Source organism: Callorhinus ursinus, unplaced genomic scaffold (genome assembly GCF_003265705.2).
Source record: "Callorhinus ursinus isolate GAN/ISIS: 27379988/994484 unplaced genomic scaffold, GSC_fseal_2.0 scaffold12, whole genome shotgun sequence".
NCBI lineage: Eukaryota > Metazoa > Chordata > Mammalia > Carnivora > Otariidae > Callorhinus > Callorhinus ursinus.
Genome location: NW_027397074.1, coordinates 28,924,603 through 28,951,801, shown reverse-complemented (window position 1 = coordinate 28,951,801; position 27,199 = coordinate 28,924,603). Strand labels below are relative to the sequence as shown.

The following is a 27,199-nucleotide window of genomic DNA, read 5'->3' as shown; positions in this document are numbered from 1 at the left end:
GAGTATATTCATAAATTATTTAGTTGTTTTATATTCATTCTGCAACCCATTGATTGATGACTTGAAAGGGAAGAGACTAGAAGTAGGGGAATCAATAAACAAGTTAATAAAATGATTCGTTCAAAGGAGGATGAGGACCAGGCCTATGAAATCAGAAATAAACACTGAGTGGGAGAAGAATGAGGAGATGTGAGGTTGGATAAATTAAACTTTGGATGTAAATTAGAGGCATCAAGAACAGATGATTCTGAAAATTTTTGCCTCCATTTCTAGAAAGAAGAACATGACCTTAAGTAAGATTTTGAAACACACAGGCAAAGACTACTTTTAGATAATGAATCTGGTTTTGATTCTCATGATTTTTATATGTCAGACCAAGAAATTCTGATAAAAATATCCAGAAAAGAGTTGGAAATCTGAATTTGTTGTATGGGAGAGGGTACCTAATTAGAGATCTCACTTGGGAATTAAGTGCTAATAGGAATAGTTAAAGGGGAAGAAGTTGAGATATTAGACATTAACATTGAGCAGATATGGACATTTCTGAAAGGTGGGTGCAATATTTCTTGGTAATACATTATAGAACTGAGGGAGTAAATGCTCTTTTGCAATTATAGTAACGTGGTGTAGTGGAAAGGACAGCACATCAGGTGTCAAACCCGTCTTTGGTACTAAATAGCAAGATTGAGCTTCAGCAAATCATTTAATTTTGCTTATCCTAACTTTTAACACCCATTAGACACTTAACCTAGGAAATCTCTACAGTACATCAAGGTCAAAAAGTTAATTATATTAATTAGGTTTATACTTGTTATGTGTGAATATTAATGTTCTGTTCATAGGATTGGTGTAAGAACAAAATGAGATAATGTATGTGAAAGTGTTTTATAAATTATTAATGCAGAATCTGCATGGTGTTTAAAAATTAGTAAGGATATTACATATTTTGTTTGTATACACAGTTTATAGAATCATTGGCGTGTTTCTCAGTCAGTATATAATTTCTGTTCAGATGAGAATAGTTTCTAAGAAAGAAAATACTGTGTGCAGTTATTTTCTTTTAATTGTTCCTGGAGGCATAAGGGTTAAACTGTGATCTCTGAATATAAACGTCATCCTTAATGATTCTAAAAGTATTTTTTATTAGTTTTTGAAGATTATTTTTAAACCAACAAATATTCTAAGAAACTTCTTTCACTATTCCTCCATCTTCCTTTCTCCAATTTTCATTTGGTTTAATCTCAGAAATAGAGATTCAATCTATTGAGCTTTATTTTTGTTGATACTATGAACCAAGTATGATTCTTTAAAAACAGATGTGAAACTATCATTACCCTTTAAATAAGTGTTACAGCTTGGTTAGTCATAACTAAGCCCTAATCTGGTAAGGAGTAATGAATGGCTTTATGCTCAAATCAAGTGTTAAAATGTGTGAGGGAGGATGTTTTTCTTTTAGGAACAGAAATCTACCTAGTGGATTATCTTTTCCAAATCGAGAAACAGACACCCGAAGTCTGTATAAAGAAAATGATTTTCTTGTAAGAGCAGATACAATTTGAAGAGTTTCCATAGTGTGACATTCAGGATTATATTAAATGTATATAAATTATGTTTATACATATATATGTTTTATATATATATAATGATATATGAGCTAAGGTGACTTCGCCAATGCCTTCATTACATCCGTGGGCTTTAAGTTGTGGGGAATTCTGTAATTGGACTGCTGACTGTAGATGAACATTGGAAATTTAGAAGACACACAAATAGGTAAGATTGAGGAATCATCTCTGCTCCCTACTCTGAGCTGCTAGTAAGGGGGATAATTTGCCCAAGTAGGTAGAGGCTTGAAATAATAATAAAATACACTATGCCATAGATGCTGGCCACATTTGGCACAAGGCTACAAGTTAAAAAATGTGGTTGTGTGTGTGTGTGTATGTGTGTGTGTGTGTACACATGTGAGAGAGAGAATTTAATTTATATTTGAAATATAACTTCTGTTACACCATTATGGCAGAATGGTGGCCTTCCCTGTCAGTTTATTGGGTCTTTTGGTTCTAAATTATCTCTGTGTTGTTGGACATGTGAGCATCATCTTTATTGAAATTTGGTCTCCTTGTGAAAAAAAGTGTAGTGAACCTCTTGAAAATGTTATCAAATGGCACTGAATGTTCCCTTCTATTGGTAGAGACAACTATAAATTTGATTCCTGTAAAGGAAATGGGCTTTTCAGAAATTGAGCTGAACTATTTTATATTACTTCTTTGTATTTTTCCCTTGCACATTATTATCTCTGGTGATCTGCTGTCATGCAAAATAAGAATCACTTTCCATTCTGTTCTCAAAAATGATAAAAATTTTTAATGCTTTTAAACAGCTGAGAATATACACACAGAATGAATGCCTAAATGAGCAAATGTAAGGTGCTTTAAGTTTCTGACGTTAAATCTACTGCAAAATCTATAGCAATGTTTCAAAAGCTAATCGTGGTTGCCATGATGGCTGAAATGCCTTAAATTCAAGTTGGGCCTGATGTGATGATTGGCACCTCACCATTTTGTTTGTTTTTTATTTTTAAAGATTTTATTTGTTTATTTGACAGGGACACAGTGAGAGAAGGAACACAAGCAGGGGGAGTGGGAGAGGGAAAAGCGGACTCCCCGCTGAGCAGGGAGCCCGACACAGGGCTCGATCCAAGGACCCTGGGATCATGACCCAAGCGGAAGGCAGACGCTTAACGACTGAGCCACCCGGGCGGTCCGCCTCACCATTTTAAATAGCCATGGAATACTTCCAAACTCTTCATGTCGGGACTTCTATATGAAAACGATTTTATTAATTTTCAGGTTGTGTCTGGCTCTGTTGGAACACTTCTATTTTAGAACACTTCTATAAAGCTTCATCAGTTCATTCAATAGGTAAAATGCCTACGTTTTCAGAAGCTGATTTTTTAAAGCAATCATAAATTGGGTATGAAGAATGGAATGATAAAATCCCAAGTTTTATAAAACATTGCAAACATGAATACAGAAGAATCCAGAAGAGACAAACATGATGTAGTGCCACATCCACCATAATATAAATTTAAAGTAGGTTTTCTATAAAGTCATAAAATAGAAAATGAGATCTGATTATAATGGACCACCCTCCCTATTAGCAAATGAGGTTGTGAAGAGTGACCAGATAATAAAGAAAGGGCTTTTTTTTAAATTTTCTTTTTTTTTCTCTAGGGAATTCTGAAAAATTATAAAGCCTTCAACATTTTCCTCCCAGGCATTGTTATAGCAGCTTGATGTGTTCCATTATTGGGACTGATTTTTCATATGCAGATTTGGTCTCTGGGGCAAAATTTCCTATGTGAGGTTAGAACAGCTTCTTCTACAAATTTGTTAGCTTGCCCTGGAGCAGAAAATGAAACATATGCCCTAACTTTCATGTTTCAGATCTTTAGTGGTCTGGAAAGAGGCATATTTTCTCCCCAGTAGAAGCTATCCAGAGATTCATTTTCAGTTTGCTTCATTGAAATGACAACTCCCTCGGGCCAGCTGTGTCTTAGGAAACATCTGCTTCACTTTCAGAAGAGGTCTCCCCAGGAAGCCTGCCCCATGAACAACTTACCTTTGAAGAGAATGCCCAGTATCAATTATTTTACTTACCAAACATACCTTTATAATCACAGTAGTCAGGGTGTTCTGGGGGAAAATTAGGAAAATTGATAACTATCTGAATGCTCATAGGTATTTTTAGGGCACCTGGATGGCTCAGTCGTTAAACGTCTGCCTTCGCTCAGGTCATGATCCCAGGGTCCTGGGATCGAGCCCTGCATCGGGCTCCTTGCTTGGCAGGAAGCCGGCTTCTCCTCTCCTACTCCCCCTGCTTGTGTTCCGTCTCTCGCTGTCTCTCTCTCTGTCAAATAAATAAATAAAATCTTAACACAACAACAAAAAGAATGAATGCTCATAGGTATTTTTAATTAATCTATGGGACTTTTAGCTTAATTTTTAAAAACTATGGTAAAATATGCAATGTAACATTTACCATTTTCACTATTTTTAAGTGCACATTTCTGGGGCAGTATGTTCACATGTTTGTGCAGCGAATGCCATCCTCCATCTCCAGAACATTTTTCGTCTGGAAACATGGAACTCTTTACCCATTTACTAGTAACCTTCCTTGCCCCAGGTTCTGGCAGCCACCGTTCTACTTTCTTTCTCCTTTTGACTACTTTGGATACCTACTATAAGTGGAATCTTACAGTCACTGTCCTTTCATGGCTGCCTTATTCTACTTAGCATGTCTTCAAGATTCATCCATGTGGTACCATGTGTCAAAATTGCCTTTTATTTTTTTAAGGCTGAATAACATTCCATCTTGTGTATACATCATTTTTTATTTATCTACTCAACGATTAATGGACACTTGGGTTGCTTCCACCTTTTGGCTATTGTGAATAATGCTGCTATGAACATGTGCATACAAATATCCCCTCAAGACTCTGCTTTCCTTTAGAGTACATACCCAGAAGTGAAATTGCTAGATCAATTCTAGTAATTTCTAGTAATCCTATTTTTCAATTTTTTGAGGAACCACTATACTGTTTTCCTCAATGACTGTATCCAATTTTACATTCCCATCAACAGTACACAAAGGTTCCATTTTTTCCACAGCCTTGCCATCACTTGTTATTTTCTGCATTTTAAAATAATAGCCATCCTAATAGATGTGTTAATCTCATTTTTTTATTACAAGGAATAGTGCAGTAAACAATCTTTTACTTAATTTTTTTAGATTGCGTTTCTAGATAGAGACTGGCATAAAAACAAGGCTAATTGTATGATTCTTAGCAAATTGTTTTACTAATTATTATTCTAATTTATATTCCTGCTAGCCGTATGTGACATTTTCAGCAAATACTTGCCAATGTTGCTGATGATAATGATGATGCTGATAACTTAAGTTTGGGTAATTTTATTGTTAAAACACTGTATTATTTTTTTTCAGATTATTAAGTAAAGTTAGATTATTTATAATTTCTGACAATTTACTTGTGTCTTGTGAATGGTCTCTTTATGCCGTTTGTTCATTTTTCTCTGTGGATTTGTTTTTTTCATTAATAATAGGCTTTTTATTAACCACCTTATATACAGTCTTCTTCCTTAATATATATTTTAATTTCTTAATAATTTTACCATGTCACAATTCAAAGTCATGATATCGAATGTGTTTGACTTATCCTCTTTGTGTAGTAATTCATTGTTTTCATATTTAGAAGGACATTTCCCGCTGTCTGTAATGATTGTTAAGTAGTTCTCCTAATGCTGTTATTGTTTAATATTGATTTTACATTTAACAGTTACATTTATGTGAAATTTATTTTGTGTTACTGTGGACTCTAAGGGAGTGTCTTTTGATGCTTCAAAAATATTCATCCTTTCATTCTCAACAAATATGTGATAGTTCCTTTATTACATACCAAATTCTTAGTCTTATTTAGGTTCTGTATTCTATTTTGCTAACATCATTGTTGATTTCTCATGAGTGGTATCAGTATTAATTGTAATTTTTAAAAAAATTATTTCTTAAAAAAGATACGGCCTCATACTGTCGTGGCTATTGTTGGTCTCTTCTTCTAGGTGAACTTCGGTGTCTTTTCCAAACTTCAGAAAAAAATGTCACTGGAATTTTGATTGGATTGCCTAGAATAATCTGAAAATAACTGCTATCTTTATAATATCAATTCAATACAGATAGGAATTTGATGACTACCACTTCATTTATAAGTGTTTTAAATAATCTATCTTGCATTGGCTATATTTATTTTCTATTTCTGTATTAAATTATTATAAGTGTACACTAATTTTTTCACATCTGATTTTTCTGTCTGTATTATAACATCTTCAGTGGCTTCATATTCTGTCCTTTTAAAATATTTTTTTCTATTGAGCATTAAATTAAAACTCTGATTGTTATTCCTCTTTATTAGTAGAAATGCCTAGAGTGCAGTTAGGACCGATTTTTACCAAGTTGAAAAATGCCATTGTTGATTTTTATGTTTAGGAGAAATAATTATAAATATATTTATGGGATTTTAAAGTGTCAGTCATAAAGGTATTTCATAATATTAATTGTAATGAAGAATCTTTTAGTGGTCAGTATTAATACATGTATCTTTTCCAGGCTTGACAAATTAGTCTGTGGGGGGGGGGGGATTAAAAAGGAAAGATGTTATTTTTGTTTATATGTATATTTTTGTTTATTAAAAAAATAAAAATACTACAAAAATGATGTTTTACTGTACCGTAAAAAATTTTATCTAGCCAAGAGCTGTTGACATATTTCACTATATTCACTAGGTTTGGAGATAGAGTATTAACCCATAAATATTGACCTTGCTTTAGTGTTATGTTTTGCAGAGTGTACATAAATATTTTTTAAAAAGGAAATGATGTGTATATTTTTCTCAAAATATCAGAAGTTTAAAACAGATTCATTTAAACCAAGCAACCTAGAATTATCTGTGATGATGCTATTTAAGATTCATTTTTCATACTGTATTTAGTCCTTGGAGCAGAATATAGCAGAAAGAGCTGAATAATGATAAAGTTCAAAAGTCAGAATGAAACTATCATTTGCTAATTTCTAACTGATAATATTAGTCCCTTTCCTGGAGAACACTGGTAAAATGTGTGTAACCATGAAGATTAACCCTGCTCTTTAAAGTACATTCTCAACTTTAGAAAAGCAGAATATATATTACATAATTTTAAGTATAATTTCATTAAGATCAGATATTAAGCAAACCTAAGATTAAACCAGATTTTTGCATTTACAGTTAAAATATAATTTTAGGAATATTATTATTCCCTTTAGCAAAATAAATATTTAGTTTTGCGGCTGAGTGCAACATTAATTATTTAAACACTACTTAAAATTAACTTTGATCTAACCTTGATCCTTTCATTGATTAAATAAGGCTTTTGAGCATGATAAAGTAGAATTCCAATAAGTAATTGACAATAAGATAATTTTTTGTGTGTGTGATAACAACTTGATGTATTTTTTCTTCAAGTATTTTTAAATTCTTAGTTTTTAAAATTTACATAAAGATCACAGAATTGTTAATTCAGAATGTAAAAGAAGAATGAACACGTGTGAAATAGTGGTATGAATGTTTAACTAACCACTACTCACCGTCAACTTCCAACAGATCTTTTGACATATTTCATAATATTTCATATTAACGTTAAGTGCAGTAGTGGCAATAAAATGCAGTATAAGATTAGAATAATATAAATGAAATATCCAGTCTTCAAAAATGTTCCTTGTTTACATTGTTTAATTTTTAAGATGCTTGAAATTAATAGTTGCTACATATTGTAGGTAGTCATAAAGATATTTTTAGATTAAAGTTTGGAGGAAGACTCATTGAAATATTTCTCATTTAGAACTAAACTGCTAGCAAGTAAAGCTAAATGTGCAAATATTTATTGGGTATAAATAAATACAGCGGATATAAGTAAAGAGATAAATAGAAATATTTGATATAAATAAATAGAAAAGCTGCAGGTAGTACTTCGTAAATAGTAGGGACTCAAGGTCTTTTTGCCAAAATTAATAAATCAGGTGAGATAGGATTAAATAGGAGTAGTAAATGCCTAGATGTAAATACTAGAAGTGTTTCTGACAAAACATGTTCAGTAGAATTTTGCTTAGACAAGTGAGTTTCCCTAAGGACCATTTCTTAGGGCATAGGATCCTGAACAGAAAAGATAAATGTCTAGTTAAACTCATTTATTATCACAAGTTAACGTTAATGGCAGTCCAGCAATAACTTTATGGACTCGCTTTCTAAGTTCCAACCAAGGGACCACCACAATTGATTATTTAATAATTAACTGTTGTTTGGTTACAAACATGTTTGAAATAACTTTTCCAGAGTAAGCTGCTATAAAGTGATTATTTTAAAATCCACTGAAAGTATTATGATAGACCATGTGCTTGAAAGCATAAAGGATTGCATTCTAGAAAACTTGTAAACCACGTGATTGTAATTCCTAATATATATTTTCATTTAAATATTATGTTCTTAGATAAAGCTTCAAAAGCAAAATATTCTATATTATAAATTAACAGTGCACAGTAGATTGTCCTTAATTTTATCTTTAAAAAAAAAACCCTAAGATATATATATAAAACATGTGGAAAGTCTCCCAACATTTTTTAAATGAAACCATGACTTCACTGTCTTTGTGCAAGAAGTCTGTCCCTTACCTCAGAATCATATGGTAAAGTGTAAATCACTTTTGGTCATACCCATCACTAATCTCCTAAGTACCACTAGTACCCAGGAAGAGAAAAGTGATGATGTACTGCATATCCTGAAAAGAGGCTTTTGAGTTTATGCCTTTCAGCCTCAGGATTCTTAACCATCTCTCTCCTGTCTCAGTTTAAGTGACTCCACATTGCCACAGAGATGCATTGTATGTCATTGGTTATATATATCCTATGGTGTCAAGGTCATTTATAATTGCACAGGTGATGCTAGTACTTTTGAATAATACAGAGACCTTATTAGGTAGTTTTGCCTCATGACAAGAATATCATTCCATTTGCCAATATCCCTGGATATATTGTAGAACAAGTAGCATTGATAGAGGTCCAGGTTCTGCAGATGAGCTTTGAAGACGGGGAACACATGTTAACATTAACGTAAGTATTATCATTGGGTTAGGATGCTAAATAGTCTGACAAGTATGGTCTTATTTAAATTCTGATTATTTCTGGCTCATTACTTATAAAATGTTTCATGTACATCTCATTGGATTATATTTATTCTAAATCTTCTGACTGCAAATGAGCTTTCTCACATTACAAAATATTTAGAGGATAGTTCATATGTTTACCTCACTCCCTTTTCAACTCCTCGTTCATATTGTAAAAGTGACCCAATATCTAGGATATCTTGAGGTCATCTCTCATTCCAACTTCTTATTCTTTGGATCTCCTCCCAGATTCTCCTTATACTGATCTGTTTCCTCTTTGGGCTTTTATCTTCCCCATCTCATTGTGTTCCAACACAGAACTGCACTCAGATCTTCCATTTTCTAACTTCAAGGAAAGCCATAAAAACCCATTCTTCATTCATTAAACTTTCAAAAAGAATTATTTAGGAATCTATTATGTGTCAGGGACTCTTCTAAGTTATTCATTGAATAAAAAAACCCAAAGAACATCCCTCTTGGAGCTTACTTTGAGGTAATATATACAGTAAAAGTAAGAATACTGTGTAATCAAATGTATAACAATTTGAGAAATGATATAAAAAATGTACAGAGGGTAGTAGCGCCTAGGTGGCTCAGTCAGTTGAGTGTCTGACTCTCGATTTAAGCTCAGGTCATGATCTCAGGGTCCCGGGATACAGCTCCATGCTCAGGGGGGAGTCTGCCTGAGATTCTCTCTTTCTCTGTTCCTCTCCCCGCTCACATGTGCGCTCTCTCTCTCTCTCTATATATAAAATAAATCCTTTAAAAAATGTACAGGAGGTTAATGTATGTGCATCTGCGCAACAAATTTATTCTTTTGTGATTATAGATAAATAACATCTAAATTTTATTTTTTAAATTCAAAAATACTCATTAACTCATATAATTTTCATGTATTACATTTTTTTATTATGTTCAGTTAGCCACTGTATAGTACATCATTAGTTTTTGATGTAGTGTTCAGTGATTCATTAGTTACGTAAAACACCCAGTTCTCATCACAGCACGTGCCCTCCTTAATATCCATCACCCTGTTACCCCCAACACCCCCCACCCTCTCCTCTGAAACCTTCAGTTTTTTTCCCAGGGTCCATAGTCTCTCATGGTTCGTCTCCCTCTCTGATTTCTCCCCTTTTGGATTTCCCTCCCCTCCCCCATGGTCCTCCATGCTATTGCTTATGTTCCACACATGAATGAAACCATATGATGGTTGTCTTTCTCGGCTTGACTTACTTCACTTAGCATAATCCCCTCCAGTTCCATCTATATCGATGCAAATGGTGGGTATTCATCCTTTCTGATCGCTGAGTAATATTCCATTATATATATATATGCCACATCTTTATCCATTCATCTCTTGAAGGGCATCGTGGCTCCTTCCAGTTTGGCTATATGGACATTGCTGCTATGAACATTGGGGTGCATGTGCCCCTTCTTTTCACTACATCAATATCTTTAATGTAGGTAAATTAGGTTCCACCGAGGTGTCTTTAAGTAAGGAATTAGTACATCTAGGCAGATAATGTTTCAAGCTGAGGGAACTGGTAATGCAAAGACATGCCCGATATGTTTGAGAAACAACAGAAATGCCAGGGTGGCTGGAGTGAATTAACGAAAGGAGAACAATTGTGGGCAAAATGATGAGAGAGATTATGAGGGACTACATTATTTTGGTTCTTGCAGGTCACTGTAAAGAATGGTCTGGTTTTGGGGCGCCTGGGTGGTCGGTCATCAAGCGTCTGCCTTCGGCTCAGGTCATGGTCCCAGGGTCCTGGGATTGAGCTCCACATTGGGCTCCCTGCTCAGGGGAAGCCTGCTTCTTCCTCTCCCACACCCCCTGCTTGTGTTCCCTCTCTTGTTGTGTCTCTCTTTGTCAAATAAATAAAATCTTAAAAAAAAAAAAAAAAAGAATGGTCTGGTTTCAAGTAAAATGGATACAATTAGAGGTTTTGAGCATAGGAATACATTTGATTTTTTTAAAGTACATTGTGTTAAATCCCCAGAAAAGTTGAAATAATATGCAATGTATCCCTGTACACCCTTCCCCTAGACTCATGAACTGCCTTTTTTCCCACAGTTGTTCAGTCTACAAACACACACACTCACACACACACTCATATGCATGCACACACAGTTCCACTTTGCCAAGTTATTAAAAGTTTACAAACCTCATGACACCTCCCCCGAAACACTTCAGTTTCCATTTTCCAGAAATAAAGACCTCCTCCTGCAAAGCCACATTACATTACCACACCTAAGACAATAAACAGTTATTTCAAATTTCCCACATTTTCAGATTTCTCCGATTTTCCTTAAAATGTTCTTTTTAGCTGTGTGGTGGTTCTTTCCCAAATAAACCAAGGCCCAGTCATTGTATTGGCTGAGCTGTCTCTTTATTTTCCCTCCATCTAGTTCTTCTGCCTCCCTCTCTTTTCGTGGCATTTAATTTCTGGAAGAATTCAGGTCAGTTGTCCCTCATTCTGGATCTGTGTGCTAGGCTCCTCATTTTTAGATTCAGGTCATAATATCATAATATACTTTGCTTCTTTCATATATTCATTGCTTGGCCAGTTTGACAGAGAAAGTTAAACTTACATCTACAAAGTGCACATGACATTTACTTGTTTAATCTCTATAAGGACAAACACTGAATCAACAGTGTCATTTCTAAAAGTCATATTTAGTTTAAATGATAAATGAGACTCCTGGGAGACTATAATCTTGAGTTCAATACCCTGTGAGTTTCCTTTGGAAAATTGTGTCTTATTTACCTACTTCATTTTTTCCCCATAGGGCAGGCAGTTGATTTCTAAATTTTGGAACATTCTAGTTAGATGTGTTATTGATGAAATCACTGTTCAGATCTGATGACAATTTAATATAGAACAAAACTGGATTGAGTGACCTTTGCTGCAATTGATGTTGGCCTTTCTTCTTGTTAAGTGACTGGACAATTTATCTAACTTATAAGAAATATTGTGATTGCTAAATGGACTGTCATAGATAAAGATATACACCATTCATCTTAAAAAGGTTCACCAGGCAATAGTAATAAGAGAAGGTCAAGGGGCATGGGACTTATAAACCTTCTTTTAGAATTCATTGTCCTTCCACACATTAAGTAGTTGTTTTTTTTTTTTTTTTTTTTTTTTACTTTTAACTCAGAGTCCAATATCACTGAATAGACACTTGGTGTGCACACCCAGTGGCTAGGATATGTTTTGCTAGACTATTAGCCAAATTTTTTTGATTTCCCTCTAGGATAAAAATAATCTTTGTTTATTCTTTGAGATGGGGGGAGCTCAGGCTCAGATAATAATTATTTTTTCAGATAATTATTCACTATGTTGCTCAGATTCTGGCCTGTTTCTAAGGAAAATTGAATGTATTTTCTTATAGTGCCACACATGTTCAGTATACGTGCAGACAGTATAAGGGACAGACTTGTAGTCATAACCAGTTTGGGGATAAACTGGTAGACTATTGCTATGTCATTGTATGGAACTACTCAAGGGTACCAGTCTTCAGGAGAGTCAAAGCAAAGGAAATGTATAGTATTCTCACTTAGTGACAGAATGTATGACTAAAATACACAAAGAAAATGTAGTTCAAAAACAAAATTTAGGGTGGCAATAGCTGAAATTCTTTCTGTAGAAATGTTTATACAAACCATGTATATTTTAACTATTCATTCGCCTAAGTTACTCCCAAGTGGTACACCATTTGTTAGTTCTGACCTAGTATAATTTGCCATTATTCTTGGGCAGCTGGTCACCTCTAGGACTGACAAGAAGTTCGGTTCATACTGCTGTTGACTGGTTTGTCTCACACATGCTAAGGCTGGCCAAGTCTTTTCTGGGTCTTTATACTTTTAAAGCATATTCATAATTCTCTAAGGAATTGTCCTAAGGTAAGAAAACACATTTAGATATGGATATCAAAAGTTCATATCTGGGCTAAAAAAAAATGATGAAATAAGGATTTTATCTTTCTCCTTTATAGTGACCTTCTAGTGATTTAGTCCCTGAACTACTTTCTGTTAATGAATCTATATATTTTTATGTGTTATTTACCCATTTTCAAATACGGTTCTCACAAAACTGATTGTTGTTTTGGGTGGATTTTTTCCTATTATCCACTTTTGATAAAATGATTTACATATTCACATATTCCTGTACAGTATGTTTATACCATGCCTATGATCTCTCAGTCTTACCATTCAGAGTTGCCATAGAGCTACATGCGTTCAAACCATTTCTTCCTATATTAGGGTGTGACATATTAGACTTCTGAAATTCTTGTTCCATTTTTAAAATTTTTTCTAACTTTAGATTTTTTATGAACTATATATAACCAGGGAAACTTACTTAAGTTTTCTGGAATTTAGCGGCTTCATTAGAAATACTGTATATGCCAGAAGGCTGGGAGTTGAATAAGCTGACTTCTTGTCTTCTCTTCTAAGTACTATGATCTACTAATTTACTATGTTGGTTCACCCATATTTGCTCAAAATTGTATTGAAATCAAGATTTAGATTTTAAGGGGCGCCTGGGTTGCTCCATTTGTTAAGTGTCTGCCTTTGGCTAAGATCATGATCTCAGGGTCCTGGGATGGAACCCCCACATCAGGCTCCTTGCTCAACAGGGAGTCTGCTTCTCCCTCTCCCTATGCCCCTCCCCAGGCTCATGCTCTCTTTCTCTCACTCACTCTGTCTCTCAAATAAATAAATAAAATCTTAAAAAAGATTTAGATTTTAATACTGTTTCAGGATATTGAAATGAATCTCTTTTTGGTGTTTTCATGAGAAACTGCTTAAGATCAGTACAATTTCATTCCTTTTCCTTTATTTTCTTATTTATCCATTTTTATAGCATAAGTTATTATAAATACCATTTAATTTCAAGTGGTATTTAATAACAAAGACAACCATGTTGTCAAATACTGACCCTGTCAGTCCATAACTTTTTTCACTTAGGGTAAAACATTCAATTTTTGAGATTTAAGGTAGAATTGAATCTCATATTGTACTAAATTAAATATCTTAGAATAATAAATTAGTAATTAGGTGTTTGAAACGAGGATCTGCAGGATTTATCTATATTCTTTCCCTGATTTTCAATTGCAAGGAATAAAGAAAAAATAGAAAAGGGAAGAAAAACTTAATGTAATGAGTGACTGATCATACAGTTTAAGTTCTTTTAAGGGTTTTGTGAAATTTGGGGGCACCTGGGTGGCTCAGTTGGGTAAATGTCTGCCTTTGGCTCAGGTCACGATCCCAGGGATCTAGGATCGAGCCCCACATTGGGTTCCCTGTTCAGCAGGGAGCCTGCTTCTCCCTCTCCCGCCCCCCCTGCTTGTGCCTCTCTCTCTCTTTCTGTAAAATAAATAAAATCTTTAAAAAAAAAAAGTTTTGCAAAATCTGATTTATCCCTACTTCATATTAATTTTAGTCTTATTGTAAATATTCCACAAAGCAAATTTTATGTTATTCTTCCCAGCTCACGTTTTTATAAAACGTATCATCTTTAAATTCTGATAAAATAAGCAATAACTTTGAGAATATAAGCTTCAAGAGAAGCTAAAGCAATTATTGAAACATCTTTTTCCTGGAAAGGCAGGAATAATATTTAATGACCAGCCATAAATATTGCTATAATCATTAAGGGAAATTATGTTCTAAGGATGAGTCGAGGTGGTAAAAACTAACTGATTTTTTATTGTTTAAACTAAATTCGAAGAGCTAACAAGCCTTATTAATCCATCTACTTGACTTTTTGAGTAGATTGTTTTCAGGTACTATGTTATATGTTAGATTTTATTTATATTAAAAATAGACAAATACATATACATGTATAGATACCCATGTATATATGTATGTGTCCTAATACATATGTATCTTCATATGTGCATATTCATATGCACACGTACTTATGTATGTACACATATGCAAATAACAATGCACTGTAAAAATATTTTTAATTCTGGGGCACCTGGGTGGCTCAGTCACTTAAGTGTCTGACTCTTGATCTCAGTTGTGAGTTCAAGCCCCATGTTGGGCTCCATGTTGTGTGTGGAGCCTACTTAAAAAATAAAATTCCTATGAGCAAAAAGGAGGAAGCATAATGCTCAGTGTAGTTGCAGATAAGGGCAGCCATTAATTGTCCCAAGGAGTGATATTTTAGCTGAAATCTGAAAGTTGAATAGAGTTGGTCAGGTAGATGAGGATGGAGGTGGGAAAAGGCATCTGAGGTAGTAAAAGTAGCATGTGGGTGTATCTGGCTATGGGGTGACTTGGTTACCAATAGGGTAGGAATATTCAATTGACCCCTGAATTATAATGGTCAAATGCATTGTATCTTTTTCAACTTTAAATGAAGATGTTTTAGACTTCTCTTCCCCATGAAAAAAGTATTAATTTTTATATCTTACTTAACCACTAATGAAATATGCTTCATTAATGAAAACTCTGGGCAACTTTTGTATTTAGAAATGGGTTTACTTTGTAAGAATTGAGTATAAAGGTCTTAAACACTGTGTGATGTGATTAAATTTTCCTCAGATTTTAAGAACAATTAAACCTTCAGGCTTTGCCCAAAGAATTTTTGTTTCTTTGACATATTTATAATTTTGTGTTAGACATGTTTATAGCTTATCATTTTAACAGTATGACAAGTTTGTATTAGAATTATAAATGAGAACGCTATAGTTGAGTAGTTTTTGTATTCCAAAATATGTAAAGTTAGTAGATAATTAGCTTTTAAGTTAAAAAGTGATTAGTATTATGTTAGAACAAATCTAAACCTCATAAATTATTACCAGTTAAAAGTAATAATTTTTATCATCTGGTTTTTAATTGGTTGTTTGTTATTATTAGCACAGGATTTGCTAAATCCTCTGGTACAACATGAAAGCTGTAATAAAATCTGTAAACCATCCATGAAGGGGACTTTTACAGATGTTGTGATTATGTGCGCCTAGAGGCTACATTGCTATAACTGGCCTCCTGTGAGGCTGGTGTTCTGCACTTGTTCCTAGAAGCTCAGCAAACAAGATTGTATTTCACAATGTTTACATTTGTTGACTAATACTTTGAGTTAACAATCCACATAATGGTGAACAGTAATACAAGTTTGTGTCACTGTTGTTTGGATATGAAATGCAAAGTTTATCATTTCTTTTTTTGCACTTCATATTCAGCTCTGTTAATATTTTAAAAATGATTATCCCATAAATATTACTGGTTGTTATTTTCCAAATGTTTTATTTATCCCTGCCTCTGTTCAAATGTACTTATCTTTACCTATAATCCTCTAAATCTCCCCAAACCTCATTCTTTTTTTTCTTTTTTTGATCTTCTGGTGTGAAAGTTTTACATTTTACAACTATTTAGTAGTTATAATACTTTATCAGAAATATTAAATTAAGAAATTGTAAACTTAATAATTATCCTTTTCCTCCTTCCCAAAGTATAAGTACCTTAGAATGCTTTAAATCCAAGCAACACTTCCTAATTTTTATGATACTGTTTATCACATTTAGTCTTTGCATTTTTTTATTTCCTATTTATTACCTATTTTTATTAGTTCTTTATAAAGTCAGTACTGGCTTAAGTCCACCCCCATACGTGTACTGTTTCTCGGATGTTTGGGTTCAATAACTTCTTTGTGAAGTACATTCTTCAGAAGTTTTATTAGTGAGAATGTGTAGTTGATGAATTGTCTTAATTTCTGGGTACCTGAAAATTTGTTTAGTTAACCATTATTATGAATGATGTTTTTCATAGTATACAATTCTAGATGGACAGATATGTGCTTCTCAATGTGATTTTTTTAAAAGATTATATTTTCAAAGATTTGCTAGACTCCTTCAACCTGAGAACTGGCATCTTTTTTCAAATCTGAAAAATTCTTAGTCATTATTTCTTCTGATACCACCTTCCCTCATTCTCAGATCACTGATTAGATATGTTAGAACTTATTATTTCTCCTTGTATATTCACTTGTCTCTTTGTCACAGTGTGAATGTTTTCTAAACATGAGTATTTCACTTCATTAATTCTCTCTTCTGCTATATCTAATTATCTGTTTAACATTCTCACTGAATTTCTCATTTTAAGCATATCTTTTATTAGGATTATTTTATTGGTTTCATTCTATATGGTCACTTTTATAGCCTCTTTTTCTTTCGGCAGCTTTTGCTACATGCTGTTACTCTTTTAAATAAACAAATGTTCTTATATTGTCATTTCATTATCTGCTATCTTTGCACAGCTTAACTGTGATGTGTTAGTTTTATTGACTTTTGCTTATGGTTATTCCTTTCTTATTGAACTCCTGTTTCTTGGAACATTATTAGTGGGAATTCTTTGAAGCTTGGGTTTGAAGTGTTTCCTCCAAAAATGATTTGTGTTTTCTTCTGTCAGTTCCCTGAAATATTACCAGGGTGGGATCACTTAAAGCTAAATTTTCCCTTAAAGTACACTTTTGGTCAGAGGTCAGTAAATTAGAGCTTGCAGAACAAATTAAGCCTGCTGCCTGATTTGATGAATAAAGTTTTATTGGAACACAGCCATTGTTACTTTTTGTCCTTGAATGATTTTCCTACTATAATGGCAAAATTGAATGGCTCCAACAGAGATCATATGGTTCACAAAGTGAAATATTTACTCTCTCACTCTTTACAGGAAAACTTTATCAACTGCTGTTTTAGACCATACAAGTAGTATGAATCCCACTCCAACCCTTTAATGGAAGATTTGTGGTTATGAATTCTCATAAGATACTTTTTTCTTTATTCCTTTCCAAACAGAGACAGTGATGTGATAGAAAGCTATCTTCCAAAAAAAAAAAAAAAAAAAAAAAGGTGGGGGGAGAGAGAAAGAGAAAACCTCTCTTCACTCTCTGTCTTTGGTTTACCAAGTGATGGATTCACCTGGTGGGAGTCCTGACATCCTGTGTAGGTCTTTAATTTGTCTTCCCATTTTGCCTTGCTTTAGGATTTTGTTATGTATCCAGTACATCTTTAACCTTTAAAACCAAACCTGTACACTGTCAAAGATGAATGAAAAGATACTTCTGCCAAATATAAATTTCACATCTGCTTGTCTTATTACAATCATGTTTTCTCATTATTTCTACATCTGAGAACTAACCTTTTCTATCAGCTCAGCCATGCATTAAAAATATGCATGTTATATTTTTTCTAGAATTTTTAGTTGTTCTAAACTAAGAGAATTTCTTTAGACATCAGTTCCATTGTAATACCAGATATGGAACTTGACCTATTTTAAGGATGATTTCAAGCCATACTTCTTCCTTCAAGCTAGTGTAGCTTTGGATTCAGATTGCTGGACACAGTTTATTTTTCACCATTTTCTCTGTATGTGACCTTGTGTTAGTGTTGTAGCCATAGTAAGTCTCTATTTCATCTCCATAAAATGAGAATACTAAATGTACCTTTTTCTTAGGGACTCTGTGACAAAAGAAATGAAACCTTATATAAATAAATAAATATATCTATATCTATATATATATATCATGTTAGCTGCTCACCCAGCAATAGTAAGTGGTTAGTCAAAATAATATATAGTTATTGTTGTTGTTGTTATATTGTTGTTGTTATATTCTTCTACAAATAATTAAGCCTGTCCTTAAGTCATTTATATTCTAAGATCTAGCAGTTAGTAGTTAGCACTTTCCTAACCTCCAGATATAATAGAATAAGTGTTAAATATTCACATATTACACATACTTTATAAAAGTCCATCAAAGATATTTGCTCTAAGTCATAAGAAATGTTATGGGTGATAGACATTGGGGAGGGTATGTGCTACGGTGAGCGCTGTGAATTGTGCAAGACTGTTGAATCCCAGATCTGTACTTCTGAAACAAATAATGCAACATATTTTAAGAAAAAAGCAAAAGAAGAAGATAGCAGGAGAGGAAGAATGAAGGGGAGTAAGTCAGAGGGGGAGACGAACCATGAGAGATGATGGACTCTGAAAAACAAACTGAGGGTTCTAGAGGGGAGGAGGGTAGGGGGATGGGTTAGCCTGGTGATGGGTATTAAAGAGGGCACATTCTGCATGGAGCACTGGGTATTATGAACAAACAATGAATCATGGAACACTACATCAAAAACAAATGATGTAATATATGGTGATTAACATAACAATAAAAAAATAAAAAAAAGAAATGTTATGATGGACATAGGGAATGTGAATATTAACATTCTGGAGAATCAAAAGACACAGCTTCTAATGTACCAATTTAAAAAAAAAAGTACCTCTAATCATGAGCTACTTATTTTGGGAGTTTTATGTAGTAGTTATTTAGGCAAAAGAAAAATAAAGGAAGTAAGAATTTAGATTTCTGTAAAGCCAATCTTTCTCTGGCCCCAGAGTTTATCATCAATAAAGAAATAAATATGGTTACTTAAAAATATAATTAGATTCTCCTCATCAATTTTTAGCGGCTTCCCATCTCAGAATAAAATCCAGATTCCTTACTGTGATTGTCTAAACTATGTGTGATTTGACTAGTTCACGATTTGACCTGCATGATTTGATTCTCTGATCTCATCTTTCCATGTATTTCAGTCTCCAGTCACATCTGCCTCCTTGCTATTCCTTGGCAAGCCAGGGATGCATTCATCTCAAAATAGTTGCACCTCCTGTGTCCTTGTTTTTGTCATTTCATGTTACCCTATCAGGGAGGGCTTCACTGGCCACCCTACTTAAAATTGCATCTTCTCCTATTGCTTTCTACACTGTGACCCTGCTTTGTATTTTTTACTGTTTCCTGTATCTGCTAATATATGCCTGTTCATTTGTTTATGTGTTCAGTGTCTTTCTTTCCCCACTAAAATAAAGTTCCATGAGATTAGGGGCATTAACTTGTTCATTATAATATACCAAGTGCCTGGATAAGTTCTTGGCATATACAAGGGGCTCCATATTGTTTGAACGAAGGATTAATTCAAATCTAGACAAACACAGACTAAAACATAAAACATAAAAATTTGCTCTTCTTCTTTGCACCACACTTTAGTTCTCACTTCTTGTTCTGTGTTTTCTTTATGTTTAAAGCCTTTCCTCTCCTTTTAATCTGATGGTTACTAGTTATATGATTTCAACTATATTCTTGTTTCACAAACATTATTTTAAATTTCCATTGACTACCATCCAAGAGCTTAACCTAATAGCATCCTTCCTCCTACTCCACATCATGGTTTTTTTCCTGAACTCATGAACAAGATCCAGATATTCAGTGTGTATTAAATCTAAACTTCAGAAATGGGCAATCTGTAATCTCTAGGTTCTAATATCAAAGTTATAGAATCTGGGTGTCCAAGACAGGAATGGAGGTTGGCAAGTAAGAAACTAAAGGAACTCTGCTGTTAGTTTGAGGGACAGGTACATAAAAAGTTGTGTTTACATTGCTTTTTCTACAGACTTTTCCTCAGAATATGATATATGCTACAGAAACACAGGAACTTTTGACTCTGTATCACATATACTTAAAACATTATCTACTGCATATAAGGAGATGGATACTTATTTTTCAAAAGTATAAATTGATGTATTTTGAAGATAAATCTGATACCATGTGATAGGATAGGATGCGATAAAGTGAGAAAGATAGATGTCAGTGATCGAAAGGATGGAGTTTTTATTTATAAGAGAAAGAAAGAAGGCTTTATGGGTGAAATAAAGGGTCATGTTAAATTGGGGTTGTGTATGAGATACCAAAGTGGAAATGCTGACTAGACAGTGGATACATGATTCAGGAATTAAGGAAAAAGATTGGGGATGGAGATACAAATTTGGAAGTCATCCAGGTATGACTCGCTAATGGTTGTACTGGGCAGTAAAGGATTCTCTGAAGGGCACTTGCAAGGGATAAAATATGCTTTCAATGATTATTTTGGTAATGGTGCAAAGAAAGAGAAATGAAGAAGAAACTACTTGAAATGGGAAATTAATAGTTTATGCAAAATAAATGTACAGGGTAAAGAGATCCTGACAAAAATAGGGGCAAGAGGAAAAGAAAGGCAGAGATGATTTTATGAACAATTAAGAAGGTGGGATCTTTTGGTTTTAGTAACATTCTACATAGAGGAGAGAAGGGAAGGAATCAAGGGAGCCTGAATGAATCACCTGGTATACTGACTATATAAATAAAGAAACCGGAATATGACAGATGTAATGATAAAGTTGCCTTGAGATAGGTTGAGTAAAGTATCCTTTAACCATCAGTAAGTAGATTTTTAGCTGAAATGTGAAAATATAAGTGTATGTGCAAAACTTTATTTTGAGCATGGCATCTATTCAGGACTGCTTTCAAAATGTATCTCACATTTTTTTTTTAGTTCTGTAAAAGTTGTTATAAATACACAATTGCAGAGTGACCCTTTCCTGTTTTATTTTAAGTTATTTAACTGAGGATGCCTATATAGGTTTTCAAGGAGTATTTCTTTGAAAGTTATATTAGAAAGTTTGTCTAACTTGTTATAACAGCCGTGCTACAGAACGCATATGCCTTTAGTACATGTGTTGTTAACTCAGAAATATTAAATCTGCTGATCAAACCTCAAAGTGAGTAACACAGCTAGTTTCCTAAATTTAACATTCTCTTTTCATTTTGCTATTAGATAATATTCTTTCAACTGTGTTATTGAAGCTGGTAGACAAATAAGCAAAAAGATTTTCTCTTAAATGATTTTCACATAACTATTTTGGTGGTCATGGAAGTCTATTGCTCAGATCTCTGAGAGAACTTGCTGCAGGAAGCATCCTTCACTGTCAGCCTCACCTCTCCATCAACTGCAATGTCAACACCAAGACCACTTCTCTTGGGATTTACCCAGCCAGTGACTGTGCACAGCAGGGATACTGGAGCCAAGATATTCTGCTCCACATGGGATTCTTCTAATTGATATTTTGGACCAATTTCTGTCAGCTTAACTGAGTCTTCCTTAGAATTGTACCATGGTCTAAGGCTTTTCCTACTTAATCCTTTCTTCCCCATCTCTGTCATAGGTGAGAGAACTGCATCAGAGTCTGAAAGGCCCTCCATGACTGCTGTCCCTTCCCTGTTAGCGTTAATAAGCATTTTTCTCCATAAATATCTTGCATATTGATCCCATCTTAGTATCTGCCTAATGGAGGACCCCTGCTGACACACCTATATTAGGGAGTTCTTGGATTTAGGATTTTTGCCTATGACCATAGAATTTTCATATTTATGCTTTTAGTTGGAACTATAACTCAGTGTGGATGCTTGCTAGTTTTAGAAATAACTTTATTCAGGATTTGTATGAATCATCCACCTATTATATATTTACCTAAACCAGAGTTTCTTAACCTTGACACTAGCAGTATTTTTGACTGGATAATTCTTTGGGCAGGCTCTGTTTTGCATTGTATGAAGCTCAGCAGCATCTCTGGCCCCTCTACCCACTGCACACCAGAAGCACAGTTCCCCAGTCTGCAACATTGTCAGCTGTCTCCACATAATGCCAAATGGCCTTTCATAGGCAAAATCATTCCCAGTTATAGAAATACAGTATCTGGTAGAATCAATCATGCTCTAGGAAATACAAGCAGCTATGACTATAGTGGCTGAAGCTATAAAGGTTTTAGGAGATAGCATCAAGACAAATTTTGAAAAATTACCGGGATTTGCTTACTTTTCAGGCAGCGTTAATTGCATGACTTAAAATATAGAAGCAGAAATAAAAATACATTTTAAAAAGGCTTTTCTAAGAAGACCATCTTGACAGAATCAGAAGAAAGATCCATACTGGTAGTGGTATAGTAGTAAATATGTAACTTCTCCAATAGTAATATTCTTTAAGTCTTAAAGCTTTGTGTTTCCTCTACTTCATTCCCTTTTTTCTGTCAGTTGCTAACTGAATCCTCTGTGCGGCTCCATCGTTGGCAATTAAGTGTGTCTTTTCTCCATTGTAGTGCAGATGACTAAACCCATGATCTTTATACCACTGTAACATTCCCTTACCTGGAGTCCCTACTCCCAGTTCCTCCCTACATTTTATAAATTCATTCTCCTTACTGACACTTTCTATTTTGTGAGACAGCATTCTCATAATTTCCTGTAGTCCTTTAGACATGGTCTCCTTTTTTTCCTTAAACATATTTATAATAACTGATTTAAAATATTTGTCCAGGAAATCTTTAAAAATCTTAAAATCCAGCTCTTTGTCCAGGGCCTCTTCGAGGATAGTTTCTACTTATTGCTCTTTTCTCTATATAAGCCAAATTTTACAGTTTCTTTATGACTTCTAATTATTTTTTTTTCAAAACTGGAAATTCAATAAAATGTGGCAAGTCTGGAAATTATAGTCTTCCCTCTCCACAGAGTTGCTGTTTGTTGCTATTATTACTGTTGTTCATGTTGCTGTGTTTGTTTAGTGATATTCATGAACTAATTCCGTAAATTCTGGATCTGATTCTCTTAAAATCTGTAGTGATACCCCTTCTTTTTCTTGATATTGGTAATTTGTGTTCCCTCTCTCTTTCTCTCATCAGTTTTACTAGGAGTTTATAAGCATATTCATCTTTCCAAGGAGAGATTTTCTTGAGTTTTTTACAAATGTAGTCTCATGCCTCCGAGCAGTCTGGAAGGCAGTACAGCTCCAAGATGAGCCCCTCCTTAATCTGGACACTAGGCCCAGATTGACAGTGGTGACAGGGGCAGCCAGAGCATAAACAGCGATGGCAGCATGTTGAAGCCTTAGCAGAGAGAAAGGACTCCATATGCTGGCAGTGTTGAGACTCCTGTGGAGCCTGTCCTTTATTCAGTTCCATACCTACATCTGTAAATATGAACTCTCTGTCCTGAGGGCTGGAACAGGTGGTCAGGCAGTAAACTTTGTCAATAAGCTATTAAAAATAATAGTGTATAAGTGGACATTGCAATAAAGTATATCAGGGAGTTAACAGAATTCTTAAAAAAGTTTAGAATTTCTAATTCTGAAACTACTGTATCATTGCAAAACTAATACAGGTTTAAAAATACAAATTAGATTTAAAGACCATCACATTCAGTGGAAAAGAACACAGTTTTCATATGGCCTTCACATGAACTGGTTGAAGAGAAAGACAACTTTTAAAATATTTTTTTCTATAATTGACAATCCAGTAATAGATTACATGAATAGGCATTTTGAGTCATGTACAAATTATAAGCCCACACCTAGTTTCTTGCACAACTACAAGTTATAGGAAATGTCAGAGGAAACAAACAAATGCTATTATATAAATTTACAATTAACATTGATTTAAAACTTATACAACACTGATTTTTATGGAGTTAAACTTTCTAGAAATTTTTTGCATGTTGAATCACCAATTCTAGTTGTTTTAAAATTTATATTTCCAAATAATCAGAGTTTATCCTAATGTTGCATCTTATAAAATACTCTTAACTCCAATACCAGTTGCATCAGGAGAAAGATCTTTCTGAGAATTAAAAATTATCAAAAGTTACTTGTGATTTTACATTGTCCAAGAGCAACTGACATTGTTTTCATTTTTATTAATGAATAATGAAGTCTAAAAGTACAAATTGTGATGTTCAAATGAGTTTGCAGAAATATGAGCAGAAAAATCTTATGATCAATAAAGATATCACATTAATAAAATATATAAAATTGTGACATAAAAATATTTTTGTAATTTATAAGCTCATGTTATTCAATCATCATAATTGCCCCAGTTATATTTTATAAATAATAAAATATTTTTAGAACAGAAAGCTTTATATTTTAAAACCTTTAACAGCATTTAAAGACTTCTTCAGAGCAGTTTTAGGTTCGTAGCAAAACTGAAATGAAAGTATAGAGATTTCCCATATATCCCTGCCCCCACACATGCATAGCCTTCCCCATTATCAACATTACTCACCAAAATGGTGTATCTGTTAATGAGAATGAACCTACGTTCACACATTATAGTCCCTCAAAGTCCATAAATTTACTTTAGGGTTTACACTTGATGTACATTCTTTGGGTTCATTCTCTATAATTAAGAGTGTTGCTTGGTTTACGTCTATCTCTTTTTTTCCCCCCCTTTGCTCATTTGTTTTATTTCTTCAGTTCCATGTACAAATGAAATCATATGGTACTTGTCTTTCTCTGACTGACATTTCATTTACCTTAATACTCTCTACCTCCATCCATGTTCTTGCAAATAGCAATTTCATTCTTTTTCATGGCTAATATTGCATATGTGTATATGTGTGTGTGGTGTAATGTGTGTGTGTCTATGTGTGTGGTATACATATATATATGTGTATATATATATATATATATACACACCACATCTCCTTCATCCATTAATCTACTGATGGACACTTGGGTTTCCATAATTTGGCTATCGTAGATAATGCTGCTGTAAACATAGGTGTGCATGTCTCCCTTTGAATTAGGATTGTTGTATTCTTTTGGTAAGTACCGAGTCGTGTAATTGCTGGATCTAAAGGTAGTTCTATTTTTAACTTTTTGAGGAACTTCCACACTGTTTTCCAGAGTGGCTGCCCCAGTTTGCATTTCCACCAGCAGGGCAAGAGGGTTCCCCTTTCTCCGCATCCTCACCAGCACCCGTTGTTTCTTGTGTTGTTGATTTTAACCATTCTGATGAATGATATTGAGCATTTTTCTTCTATTGGCATCTGTATGTCTTCTCTGGAGAAATGTCTGTTCATGTCTTCTGCCCATTGTTTAATTGGATTCTTTTGGGTGTCGCGTTTTATAAGTTTTTAATATATTTTGGATACTAACCCTTTATCAGATATGTCATTTGCAAATATCCTTTCCCGTTCAGTAGGTTGTCTTTTAGTTTTGTTGGTTGTTTCCTTAATTGTGCCGAAGCTTTTTATTTTGATGTACTTCCAGTAGTTTATTTTTGCTTTTGTTTCCCTTGCCTCAGGAGACATCTAAAAAGAAGTTGCTATGGCCAAAGTCAAAGATGTTACTGCCTGTAAATCATCTTCTAGGATTTTTAGGGTTTTAGGTCTCACATTTAGGTCTTTAATCCATTTTGAATTTATTTTTGTGTATGGTGTAAGAAAGTGGTCCAGTTTCATTCTTTTGCATGTTACTGTCCAGTTTTCCATACCATTTGCTGAAGAGACTCTTTTACCAATTGGATATTCTTTCCTGCTTTGTCAAAGATTAATTGATCATATATTTGTGGGTTCAGTTCTGGGTTTTCTATGTTTTATTGATCTATGTATATATTTTTGTGCCAGTATCTTACTATATTGATGACTACAGCTTTTTAATATAGCTTGAAATCTGGAATTGTGATGCCTCCAGCTTTGCTTTGCTTTTCCAAGGTTGTTTTGGCTATTTGGGGGTCTTTTGTGGTTCCATACAAATTTTAGAATTGTTTTATCTCTGTGAAAAATGCTGTTGGTATTTTGACAGACAGTGCAATAAATGTGCATATTGCTTTGGGTAGTATAGACATTTTAACAATATTCTTCCAACCCATGAGCATGAAGTGTCTTTCCATTCCTTTGTGTCCTTTTGGATTTCTTTCATCAGTGTTTTAAAGTTTTCAGAATACAGGTCTTTCACCTCTTTGGTTAGGTTTATTCCTAGGTATCTTATTGCTTTCAGTACAATTGTAAAAAGGATTGATTCCTTAATTTCTCCTTCTGCTGCTTCATTATTGGTGTATAGAAATGCAACCAATTTCTATACATTGATTTTATATCCTGCAGCTCCACTGAATAGCACATTTTTGTAGAGTCTTTCAGGTTTTCTATAGAGAGTATCATGTCATCTGCAAATAGTGAAAGTTTGACTTATTCCTTGACAGTTTAGTTACGTTTTATTTCTTTTTGTTGTCTGATTGTTGTGGCTAGGACTTTCAATCCTATGTTAAATAACAATGGTGAGAGTGGATATCATCGTCTTATTCCTGACCAAAGAAGGAAAGCTCTAATTTTTTCTTTATTGAGGATGGTATTAGCTGTAGGTTTTCCATAAATGGCCTTTATTATATTGAGGTATGTTCCCTCTAAACCTACTTTGTTGAGTGTTTTTGTCATGAATGGATGTTGTACTTTGTCAAATGCTTTTTCTGCATCTATTGAAATAGTCATATGGCTTTTATCCTTTCTTTTTTTAATGTGGTGTATCATGTTGATTGATTCGTGAATATTGAACCACCTTTGCAACCAACTAATAAATCCCACTTGATCATAGTGAATTACTTTTTAATGTATTGTTGGATTCAATTTGCTAGTATTTTATTGAGAATTTTTGCATCCATGTTCATCAGGGATATTGGCCTGTAATTCTCTTTTCTTGTGAAGTCTTTATCTGGTTTTGGTATCAGGGTATTGCTGGCCTCATAAAATGAATTTGGAAGCTTTCCTTCCTTTTCTATTTTTTGGAGTAGTTTG

General features: G+C 33.9%; 1 protein-coding gene across 6 annotated transcripts in view; it reads left to right on the top strand.

The window, feature by feature from the left end:
• The window catches only part of THSD7A (thrombospondin type 1 domain containing 7A), a 446,918-nt gene that overhangs the window by 38,357 nt on the left and 381,362 nt on the right, over nucleotides 1–27,199 (top strand). The gene's annotated exons all lie outside the window — the stretch shown is intronic.